The following is a 13,186-nucleotide window of genomic DNA, read 5'->3' on the forward strand; positions in this document are numbered from 1 at the left end:
CGCAGGAACCACGAGCCTTCTGTTCTTACAAATCTCTCCCTGAGGCAGCACCTCTCATTGCACAGGCTCATGTCCTGCGTGTGCTACAACGAATTAATGTTATTTTGCTGCATGTGTGGCGTTGCCATTGACCTGATCTGTTCTCATATCACCTGGGGAGAAGTGTTTTCTGCAGTGCTAGACACAAGCCAAGACAGAATTTGACATGAGTACCCTTTGAAGTATACAGCAACTGGTACCATAAAATGATTTATACAGTGTCCTGGCATTTTCAGCTACCAAGATGAACTGCTTTGGAGTATACAATAAAGCTCTTTATCAAACCTGGCATTTCACATCCCTTACAGCCATAAAGAGAAATGTGTGAGAACACAGCCCCATCGGTTCTCCCCAACAGGAACAGAAGGACAATTCAATACAATACTTGATGCTGGCAGTGGAATTGTTTCTGGATTATGAGCTTGTAACAAAGGAAGTTATTAATACTGAGAAGTAACATTGAGCTCAATCCACAATCTATAATCAACTTTAAGGAACAAAAGTGGACTCAGCAGGAGAGAGAATACAAGTTATTATTGCACCAGTTGCTCCACTGGTGTGAAAAGGTGTGACCCAGATTAATGGAAGAGCACCAATTTGTGGGAGCTGGTAACCTGGAATGGCACTTACTGTGGGGCAGTCGGACTCCTTGGAACAGCCATGTAGTTTTTTTCCACTTTCCTCCACTCCAAATTAAAGAACAGGTCAGGGTGGAAGGGACAGAAGTGCTTACTTAGTTCAAAATATTAAAAAACTTATTTTAGATGACCAGGAAATTGAATAAATTACTTTTCCAGTGATTTTTCTATTACTGCTCTTTTCCCCCTTCATTTTTTTTCCTAGCCCTTCTGTTGCTCTGTGCATTTGCAAAGCCTTTGAATTTTTTCAAACATCAAAACTACTAACTTGCACCATAAGCCTGGATTTTCAAAGTTAGCTAAAATTTTTGAAATTGAAAATGGTTCCAAGGAGCAGCAATTCTCTTTCAACCATGCAGTCAGCGCCTTTTTACTGCTTGGGGAAGGTGACAAGGAAAGCAATAAGGCAAAACACTGAAATGTCCAGTTGCAGCCAAAGGTGGAATATAAATAATAATTTTTAAAGAAAAGAATTGTTAACTAATTAGTAAAAAGCCAACTCTATCTCTCATCTTTCTGTGATCTTCACTAGCACCAACAGTTCTAACTGATTTTTCGTTGGAGAGTGAAACAGTTGGTATAAACTTAAAGAAAAAGTAAATCTATACTTCTACCATTAAATGTCGTCTGATGGTACAAGCCCAGGAAAAGAAACCCCAAGCCTGTCTCATGGCTCATTTCAGGAATACCTTTTAACACTGGTTGTTGTTAATGAGGTCCCTATTTGATACTTGTGCAAGTATCTCTGAGCTGCTTCCTCCAGTCATGCAATGACTCAGTATAGAGATCTGCATGACTCCCAAGCGAGAATCAATAGGCATTGTGTGGAAGAGCAGGGAAATGCATCCTCCTGGCTCTCCTTGGCTGCTTTGTGTGTAAAGCCATTGTCCTCTCAGGTTGAAGCATAATAATTTACAGACTGTGCTTGCTGCCAAGCCTCTGCTGCCCTGAAAAGTTGTTTGTCCCCCACACGACCGAAGAGAAATCACTCCAATATGAGTACATTAAACACATTAACAACTCTGACAAGAGGCAGAGTAATATTTTGTTGGGTGAGCTCACTTATGCTTTATTGAATTCATCTATTGGCTGACCAACAGCTCCATCAGGTACTTTTACAGCAGTCAGATACAGAGACATGATCTCAAGTCTGACATCAAGCCAAAAAGTCCTCCCTGCTTCTTTACTAGGGAAGTAAAGCGAACATTTCAAGTAACTTGAGGTGTCCTGTCACCCTGACTTACACCACGTGTAGTGCAGACAAAGGATTAGCATTTTTTCAGCAGTGTGGCTGTGGCAAATTAATGTTCTCTGGATATGTCTGAAGTGCTTAACAGTTTGATGTGGCAATGGCAGGTAATAGAATTTTAATCAAATTTGAGCATTTTTCTCTTTCCAGGTATAAAAGCTTCATTAGTGCAACAACATGCAACCTCTTGCATTCATATTTTTGTGCAGCTTCAAGGGAAATTATGGTGTGGTGTCAGCACACTGATATGTAACAAACTGAGACAGACAGCAAATTTACCAGTGAAATACTGAAGAAGATGACATTTTGTCTCCATGACTGTAAAAGGGCAGAAATAGGTCATTAGAAGTCTACTTTTCTACAAGGGAGCCTAAGATAAGCCCTTCATTGTTGGCCACACATTTACACAGCAATTACAGTAAATAAGCCATAACAGAGAGAAATGTTATTCTATCCCCTGAGGGAAAAGAAAAATGTAGGCTGGCTTCTCCTGTCTCAGCATTGCACTGCAAATTACATGTTAAAAATGTATTGTACATAATAAATGGAATAGGAATAACTGATGATTATTACAAAACAGAGATGCTGAGAGCTTTACTGCGCTATTGGATAAGGTTTGGATGTTTGCTAGTGACAGATGGTAGGCATTTGTAAGTAAATAAAAAAAAGGAGTATTTCTCTCTTCATGGGAGAAACTCAGGGCTATCACAAAAGTCCAGGCTAAGGGGCATGGAGGATATGTTAATAATGATCTTTTCTCTCAATGCTTTCTTTTGCCTGTGTACAGGTGGATACCAGGCCTCCCATTGCTCTGGCTCCCTGAGATCCCTTTCTATAGCATAACTAAATCCATACACACCTGGGTCTAGGTCATGTTCCTACTGTGGGCCTTGGAAACAAGACCCAAACCCTTCTGCCTGGTACTTTCATTCCTTCTCGCAGCAAGTGCACCCTATCCCTGCGCAACCATTTTCTTCTGAAGGCAAATCAATCCACCAGAACTGCTCTTTTGCACATCTTTTGGATCCTTAACGAGCCAAGATGCTCATTACTGTCCCTCTCCATGGAAACCTGAGATAAAAAAATTCCAACCCTTAGAAAAAATTCTAGCCTTAGCTAGAGCCTTATTTTGCAACTATGAAATAGTATTTCTTTTAGACCTGAGATTTTTTTTCTTCCCCACTTCTCACTGTGTCTTCCCATGCCCCAGAGGAATTTATTCTTACTTGTCGAAATATCTTCTATCCAGACTGCCTACAAACATCAAACATAAGCCAGATTAATTATCAAGGAGATCATCACAATTTATAGTAAGTCACGTGCTAATTACATGCACCCTATGAGTATTTTACTCTCATTTATCTTGTGAGTGCTCATTTTGCAGAATAGTAATGAACATGACAACTGCAAGTGTAACAACTACTGTGGAATGTCAAATAAAGGGGAGGGATTGGGCTCTTAATTAAAAGTGATATTTGCTTTGCATTACAAGTGCAACTACTGATCTTGCTTCTAGGAAAGTCTGTTTATTAAAAATATATTATTCCCAAGAAACAGATAAAAGACACTAAGATATCAGGGAACACCAAAAGAATCACTTAGTATTGAAAACTCTTTCATAGCCACAACGAATTAGAGTCTATGAAAAATACCACCCTGTTAGACCCGAAGAGCAACACACTCTCTTATGCTGTACAAATGAGCTTTTCTCCTCTGTCTGAGCCATTTCCAAAGACTTCAAGCCTGCCTGCGTTTTCCTTTCTCCAATTTGGTTTGGCCTAGATTCACTCACTAAAACTGTCTGTAGATCTCAGAAATAATTTCTGTAGTTGAGAAGCACAACGAACTTGGCTGTGAGTGGTCACCAGTCAGAAGACACTTGTTCAATGCCAGCTTCATGGGCTAGATGAGAATCTGCAGTTTGGAAGTGAAAAGTGGTTTACTTATTTTTTTAAAGAGTACCTCGTTCCTCCTCACAACCTAAAAAACAGTACTCACAGTTTTAATACAAGAAAAAATGCGGACAGAATTACCTCATCATCCAATACTTCTGAGAAAATATGTCCTTTTTTTGAGCATCAGCATTTCTCTGGCAGTTTATGGTCTGCTTTGGGATAGATTTTCTTTGGTTGGATGTAGGTGTATCCCAGCAATTACCTTTGAGAGTGATAACTTTATGTCAGAAAAACAGTCCTTCTCAAATCTATTCAGCATCCTATTACTTTTGACTCCTTTCCTATACTGCTTTTCAGATTATCACCTGTTTCATTCCTTTTAGCAGCTTGGCTATGTTTCTGATGAATGTGTTCGTTTCAGTAAGATCTCTTTTGTTCTTCTAAAAAGTCCCAAATTAAATTACTCTACAGTTGTGCGCCTCTGCATGTGCCCCTCTCTCCTCTCCAATAGCTTCACTAATCTCAGGGCTGAAATTTAAGAAATCATTTCCAACAAGAAACAAATTCCCTTACTCACAACCCTTACATTTCAGAAAAAACAAGAATGATGATGACCTCTTGTGGAATGTCTCTAAAAAGCCTTTTTTTTCCCCCTTTCCATCGCCCAGAAGAGATAATTAAAACTCATGTAATTCCTCATTCACTAGTTCATGACTCAGTGACTCAGGTGCCATGTTCCTCTACTCAGCATGACCTGGCAGGATTTGCATCGCAGTAGTATAAAATTGCAATTACAAATAGTTTAAAAGTCCAAAAATTTGTCTCTTGAAATGCCACTTTCGTCCATCAAAGTCACTTCTAGTTAGTCAAAACATGTCGTGGCAGTGACAAACTGTCTGGTCACAAGGTATATTACCTTACTTCACAAATGCTAAAACATGAATCTTCTATTATAGAAGGTAGATCATTCCTGTATATTATCACCCTTGATACAAAGATTCTGCTTCATGAAGGCTTTCTAAACAGATTCTTCTTTAATACACCTAGAATTGCTAAAATGAAACCCTTTCCATAGAACACAACATTTTGATTCCTGTTGTATGATTCATTTTGACCAACCTGATCTCCTTTAATGACTGGGTGAACTACCTTGTGGATGAGGGGAAGGTTGTGGATGTATCTGTCTGGACTTCAGCAAAGCCTTTGACACCATCTCCCATGGCATAATCCTGGAAAAGCCCAGGGCTTGGCCTGGTGCAGTCTTTGCTGGGTTAAGAGCTGGCTGAGTGGCTGGGACCAGAGAGTTATGGCGAATCCTGCTGGTGACCAGTCACTAGTGGTGTCCCTCAGTGTTGGGGGCCAGTCCTGTTTAATATCTTTATTGATGACTTGGGTGAGAGGATTAAGTCTATCTTTAGCAAATTCACAGATGACAACAGGCTGGGTGGGAATACTGGTCTGCTGGAGGGTAGAAAGGCCCTGCAGAGGGGCCTGGACACACTGGATGGATGGGTCAAGACCAACAACATGAGGTTCAACAAGACCAAGTAGCCAGGTCCTGCCCTTTGGCCACAACAACCCCTTCAGTGTTCCAGGCTGGAGGCAGAGTGGCTGGAAAGTGGCCCAGTGGGAAAGGACCTGGGGATTGGCAGCAGCTGAACACGAGCCACTGTGTGGCCAGGTGGGCAAGAAAGCCAGTGGCATCCTGGCTTGTATCAGCCAGAGTGCACAGCAGCACCAAGGAAGTGATTCTTCCCCTGTATTCAGCCCTGGTGAGGCCATACCTCAAATCCTGTGTCCAATTCTGAGGCCCTCAATTTAGGAAGGACATCAAGATGCTGGAGCAAGTCCAGACAGGGCAAAGCAGCTGGTGAAGAGTCTGGAGCACAAGTCCTGTGAGGAGCAGCTGAGGGAGCTGGGGTTGTTTAAGCTGGAGAAAACGGGGCTCAGGGGTGATGTTACTGCTCTCTGCAACTCCCTGGAAGAAGGTGGGGGTCAGGCTCTTCTCCTGGACAGCCAGTGACAGGAGGAAAGGACACAGTCTTAAGCTGTGCCCAGGAAGGTTTAGGTTGGACATTAGGAAGAAATTCTTCAGAAAGGATAATTAGACGCTGGAATGGCCTGCCCGAGGAGGCAGTGGAGTCATCATCCTTGGAAATGTTTAAGGAAAGACTGGATGTGGCAGTCAGTGCCATGGTCTAGCTGATGTTTGGTCATAGGTTGGACTCTATCTTAAAGGTATTTTCCAGCCTAATTGATTCTGTGATTCTATGATATGTTACCAGCTGTGCATTCATCAGAGAAGCAAAACCAGACCAGTCAGAGCTGCTAGACCTTCCAGCACTGCACAACTCTCCTGCAAGTGGCTGGCCCTGGTCTGGACCGGTCCTTGCCACAGTGCCTTTCTTTATTCCTTCTTTCCTGCTCTCACTCTGCCAAGAAAAACTGCAACCAGCTAACATTGCTGCCAAATGCCTTTCTTTTCCTATCAGTACCAGTCTGAATACAGAGCAGGCAGTGAACTTGTTGACACCCATACTTAAATCAGAATAAAGTTTCTCATCCAGTAAATTTGTTTTTATGACCTTGATGACATATTTATAAAATTCGGTTTTTCTGGTTTGTGTTTGCTCATGCAGCAGCTGTGCTTTGTCCTTTAAAAATACAGTATAGTCCCTATGCCTGGCTAATTTTAAACTACATAGGTCTCACTCGTCATCTAAAAATAAACTTGTAATATTCACATGTAGTATACATAGAACCATCATTTGACCAAACATGGTAGCATAAAGGGGTCCTTATCAGGTCTTTGGCTTCTACTATAATAACAATAATGACTTCAAAATACACAACAAAGCCATAAACAGGCCCTGTACTTCCTGTTTGCAAAATACCATGAGCAAAAATTAATGTTTTTGTGCAAATGGGATCTGGTTTAAGGACACATTCAGACTTTTCCCAGCAGTTATCAAACAATAATGTTTTATACTTCCCTGAAAGATCTGGTTAATCATAACCCCTGTAAAGCAAGTATGGTGAATATTTTAAAGGGAAAAATAATGCTGGAATGTAAAACAAAAAATTCTGAGCCTCTGAAATACCAATTAATGGTTGTTCTTTTAAAGAAGCATAATCAAAATATCTTGTTATCAAGCATCCAGATCAGAATTATTTCTTAAAGCTAGGCCCAAAATGTCTAGGCCATCTGATTCCTTTTAGGTTCAGGCTTTTAGACTTCTTCTCCCTCAGTGATCCTAGCTCAGAGAAGAGATGTAAGAGGACCCAGAGCTCAGACACAAAGCAATCCATATAACAGAACAGACCTAGATTTTAATTATCCGGGCTTTTTCAGGAGAAGTGAACTGACCTGGATAAGGGAAAATGCCATGGGTCATCTAACATTTAGAGAGATGGGCCATGAAGGCTTTAGCAAAATGTTTTAGTTTTCATTAACAGGACATTTCTTTGACAAAAAGCAGAATGGAAAAGGTTTTCATGAGACAAGACCTTAAGAAACCTGTGTCTGTCACCGTTTAAAAGAACACCATGAGCAGTAGAATGGAATGTCTGGCTTTTTATTGATTTGTGTCCCAAATGGCCACCTTGGTAGACTTAATAGTTTTTAGTAAGGGGTGAGCAGGTGGTCGAATCCTCTCTTTTCTCACCTTCTGTTCTTTCCACAAATCCAGTAGGAATTCTGTAACTTTGAGACAACTGTGTTTCCTCAAACCCCATAGACAACTTCATCATTCCAGAGTTACTGGGAAAAGGCAGCCAGAATGGGGTAGAGAAACATAAAAAGCACATCATCACATCAAAAAGATTTTGGGTGCAAAGCCTACAATACAGGCATTTATCAGTACAGGAAGCACTGATGCTTTGCTTCTACAGCTGTACAGCTAAATTAATATGCTCCATCCCCAAGTTGTTTTTCTATAGACAAGAAAAAGCCTCAGGTTAAATATGTTGCACAGAAATTAATTAAAATCCAATTAGCGGGAGTTTTGGTCGTGTAAGGTTTTAAGAATTAATTCTAAAGACCTCAATGCAGCTATTTGGAAAGTAGTCAGAGCCTACTTATTTGACAAACTGAACTGGAATATGTAAGTTCTGGTTTTGAAAACCTCTCAAGAAATACTTCAGTATGACAAACTATGGATGTCAATGGGATATTTTTAGTGTCATGTTTGAGAGCATTACAAGTCTGCTTGCATTCTTTCAGAAGAGAATGAGTCATTACACACAGAATGCAATAAATTTAATGTGGTTTTCCGCTTAAGCAATACTATAAAGTAAAGCAATTTCCTGAAATGTATACTTTATCAAAGTTCATTCTTCACTGAAATTATATTTTTTAACTTAGTATTTCTGTCACGTGCCTAGTAGATATATGACCCACCACAGACATTCCTATGACATTAATACAGTCTACCTGTATAAAAGCATGCAGAGCAGATTTCAGGGAGATCTTGTCACCCCACATCAGTATGAAGTCTTGATTGTATTCCACTTCTTACACAAATTTTAAAGCTTTTCTTTAGCTTCCCTTTAACCATTTCCCTGTTTTGGTCAGCACCTCCCACACTACTGGAATAGGTCATTAACAATCCTCTTTATTCAAGCTTTGTCAGTATTTGTGCAGCACCTACAATATCAGAGTGCTTGCATCACAGTGGTGCCCTACCGTGACAGAAATAATAAACTCATCTTTGTTGTTTCTTTCTGCAAGCTGTATGTATATCAGGGTATGACTGATACTTCCTTAAACACCCAGGTTGCACTCAAATGAAAAAAAAATGCTCCAAGGATATTGCCATCTGATTGTGATGGAAAGGGTTCTGCCTGCATGACAGTATGGAAAGCCATTGTAAGGCACGGCTTCCCACAAAACAGAAGAAAAAATGTTCTCTGCTTGCAGCTGAGCGTGTGAGTTTTCCAACAGCATTTCAGGGCTTTCTGCAGCAGCAGTTTTCATAAGTGAAGTTGCTTTCACAAATGATGACAGACTCACACAGGCGTGGGGTTCGAACTTCATGGTAGAATGGATGCCCTAGTATCACAAAGCAGCTCCTAAGAGGAAACTTCTATAGTGGGAACTTTGTGATGTTTATTGAAGTTTAAGTACATATTTTTCCTAATTCATGGCAGCTCTCATGTACAATGTGCTCTGTTGAAAAAATAAAGTCCACTTATATTTTCACACCATTCCAAACAGAGTGGGTTAGATTTCATGCAATTCAAAACAGCAATGATGCCTATTGTTCTTCCTTATATTATTGCAGGGATCCCATCACGATTATGTAGGAGGATATTTTTTTGTGTTCTGTAAAGGAAAAGCGTTCCAACCAAATGTTGTATACAGACTGCAGCTGGGCTGAAGGGATGAAAAGAGCATCCAGAACACCATCCACTATGGAAGTTAGGAAGATATTCTCAAAGTATTGATTTATCCAAGCAAACAGCCTATTTAGTAACCCTACATCATATAGCCCAGTGCACATGGAAAATTCACAGAAACTATGGGAGAAAGGTTCATTTAGAGGACACTGACAGTGATCTATAAAGGTGTTCAGTGATCTTGCAGATAAGCAGATTTTAAAGGCTGGAAGGAAACCTTCCATAACCTTGCCTGTTTTCCATAGGAACAGCATCCAGGGTCTCCTGTAACATGTGTTTGAAGACTTTTCCGAAAGATATTCTGTATATAAGGAATTAAAGGGGTGAATCATTCTCTATTTGGCCTCTGTAGGTGACCTGACACTCAAGGAACTTGCAGTTTTATTTGCAAGTGTCCCAAAAGCAGAGTTTATGCAGAACAAGCTATTTTCTGAGGTTTGTAGCATTAAATACTTTTTATTCTGAGTGCTGAGACCTTTAGAGAGAAGGGAAGATAAAAGAAAGGAATTTGTGGTCATGAGGCTTAGTACATTTCTTCTGATTACTGTGAATATATCCAAAACATGGGAATGTTTTCTAAGACAGTGGAAGGAAAACTGGGTCATGGGAAGGCCTTCCCTGCTTGGTTGAAATGTAATTTTCCTGAGGCAAAAGAGAAAATAAAAATCTAGGGCAAATAAGTTCACCATCATCCTGTTCCAGTGGTGTGCTTGTCACAGTCATTAACTTGACAATGTTCTAGTTCTTGCTTCTGATTGCAGGTGTTAGTTAGGACAGCATTCTAATTCTTTGACAGTTCAAAATATAGAGCATTTCAAACACAGGAAGAAAAGCTTCTGCATTTCATTAAACTGCTTCTGAAAGCATGATGGAAAACTGAGATGTACAAAGAGATTGCAAGTGCTGATGGAGGCATTTACACCAAGTTTCTAGGCTCCACTTGAAATTCAACTCCTGGCCTAGCAGCACTTGGCATCATCTTTGAGCGGCATGAATCTAAGAGAAGGAAAGGAATGGGAACGAGCCCATTAGCCCAGATATCATAGATCTTGTACTTTTGGGACTTTAGAAATAGACAGCATATGTTGGTAAAAAGCCTGAGAGAGATCAGCCAGGATCATAAGTTACTGTTAGGAAACAGCTTGTTTATCTGGCTTTAATTCGCTGCAACTGGGGTGCCTGTGTGAGGGCACATGGCTACACAAGCACATAAAAGTGTTTGCAGTGCCCCACACAATTCCAACTGGATATTTATGCCATCCTTCACCCCTGAAATGGCATACAGCACTGGAGCAACAGAACAGCTACTTCCCCTTTCAGAGACAAAGCAGCAGGAAATATATTCTAAACCCATCTCATTTAATCTATGGAATTGCTCAGGTCTCTTGCCAGCTGGAAGGTGTTTGGCAGGCACACATGGGCTTCCAGCCTCTCTCAAACACAACTTTGTTTAAAAGCCTGCTCTGATGAGCTGCACAAGAAAAGTCAGCTCCTAAATGAGGATGGATGGGCTGCAAGTGCTCATTTAGTCTGAAACGCCAGCATTCACTACGTGCCACACACAGCGCGGAAAAGGGAAAAATGCCTCAGAGAGGTTGCAGCACAGGATACATTGGACTGTATGTGTTGGGAGACACGGCTCCCTAACCTACTCGTAGAGACAAAAGCAAGCAGACTGCTTGGAGCCAAGAAGAATGAACACTCAGATCCAAGAACCAGGGAGCTGGAGAGTAGCAGCTCCACTGCTGCCCCACTCTGCCCCACTGCTCCAAGGGCTGCAGAGGTTGGATGGGCGGCTTGGCCCTGGGGAGCACAGCAATGTCAGCTTCAGAACTACCTGCTGCTTTATTTCGCCCTCACAACAGTCACTTAAATTAGCCAGCAATTTCTATGGCAGCACAGTCCCATATCCAGTTTAAGAGCCATGCAATTCAATCATTTAGCTTTTGCATTTGGCTTGATAACCACAGCTTGGCCACTTCTCTCATATTTGTCCTAGTTTCCCTAAGCAGCAGCCAGGGGATTTTCATAGTGTTTCCTGAGGGAAATTCCAGTATGGTCAAAATATAACTCTTAATGATTTCCTGTGAATTTCTTTCAGTACAAGTACATCTATCAACACAAACCCCAGTCTTTTAAATGAACATGTTACACGGCAAGATTTTTGAGAACGTTCCTAAAGGGTGAAGGTTTTTGTAAGAGTTTTTGTTACAGAATTCAAGAAGTCAACAGGCTGCCTATAACCACCAAAAGCATCTGCTGAGGATTTCCTGTCAATAACCCATAAGGTTAGACTTTCTGGGTTTGGAAAGGACATGAAAGAATATCTAGTTCCAACACCTCTCAGTGGGGCAGGGATGCCTTCCACGAGATGAGGTTGCTCAAAACCCCACCCAACCTGTCCTTGTACAATTCCAGGGCTGGGACATCCACAACTTCTCTGGAAAATATGTTCCAGTGCCCCACCACCCTCATAGGAAAGAATTTTCTCCTAATATCTAATCTCAATTTACCCTCTATCAGCTTAAAGGTATTCCCTCTCTTCCTATCACCACAAGCCCTTGTAAAAAATGCCTCTCCAGGTCTCTTGGAGCCACCTTAGGTACTGGAAAGCTGCATATCCACAGTGTATGGTTACAGCTACTATTTATCTTAAAGCTATGTATTTGAAAACTCTGGAGTAAGTTTATTGAAGATCAAAGTGCAGCTGGGTTCTCTGGTTCAGGAGGGAGATGGAGACTATTCAGCTGGTGATGGACATACTGTGAGACTAGCACTGGGGAGGAAGATGAGTACAAGCTTTTGACTGTGTTATGGGGTTGGATGGACAATACTCATCACCCAAGCTGGAATTTTCCCATGATATCAAAATTAAAACTGTGATGCCACCTAATTTCTCAGGAAATCATACCAGACTACCTCCAGTGGCCATCCTAGTTTGTATGGTCCTGCGTGACTGCTTATAAACAACTCTATTTCCTGGCAAAGGATTGCTTTGGCTTCACTGCTGAGAATAAATCCTATAATTGTTTAGGAAAGAACAAACCCCCTAGAATTAGAACACAACTTTCAAAGTGAAATCTAATCCAAAATTGTAACAATCCCCAAACCTGGAATCATGGTTCAGTTTGTGGCCACCTCTTGCAACACAGCTTTGACAGGACATAAGCGAAGTTTAATTTATTTACTGATGGAAGGAGTCAGGGCATACATGAAAACTACAAATACCAAAAGTATCCGGAGTTTTGTGGGGTACAGACAGTAAAAGCATCAATATAACAGCTATCCCTTAGGAGACTCTGCTCCAGTTATGTCAGGAGTACAGGTCAATGCTTTCAAACTGGTTGAAGTTTTGTGTTGTACTTGGTGTACTACACCACCACTGTGTATGCTTTCATTAAAGAAACAGAAATAATTAATATTGTGGGCTTGGGTTTTGGTGGTTTTTTCCCCTCCTTTTTCTGGTAATAGTGTTTCTGCATTTAAGCAAATGCTGCTGCCGTGAACAGAACTTTCAGTTGGTGAAAAGAGACAACAGAAAAGAACAAGAAACTGGTATCCAGAAACAGAAAGGCCAGAGCAAAAAATACCCCGAACAAAATAATATGAGAGATGAACAATAATGCTAAGCCAGCAGACTAATAGAAGGCAGAGGGGTATATTGAACACTCATGGTGGAAAAGGAAGTAAAACCTGCAAATAGAAAGGAATACTGATTCATCACAAACATGTAGTCCTAACAGGATGGTCCTGGCTGTTTTCCTGGACTCTAGAGAAGGCATGGAAAAGTCATGAAAATTAGTATGCAGTTCTGCATTTTGTGTTCTGAAGTTTTAAGATTTCTGATCAATGGAAGACACTCCCAGGGAAAGGACTGCTGGTAGCTGACTCCACCAGAGTCCAGGGGAGGCTGGCAGACTGCTCCCACTCACTTTCTCTGGAGGAGAAAACTTTCAGGATTTCCTTCA

Source organism: Corvus brachyrhynchos, unplaced genomic scaffold, assembly GCF_000691975.1.
Source record: "Corvus brachyrhynchos isolate BGI_N302 unplaced genomic scaffold, ASM69197v1 scaffold705, whole genome shotgun sequence".
NCBI classification, from domain to species: Eukaryota; Metazoa; Chordata; class Aves; order Passeriformes; family Corvidae; genus Corvus; species Corvus brachyrhynchos.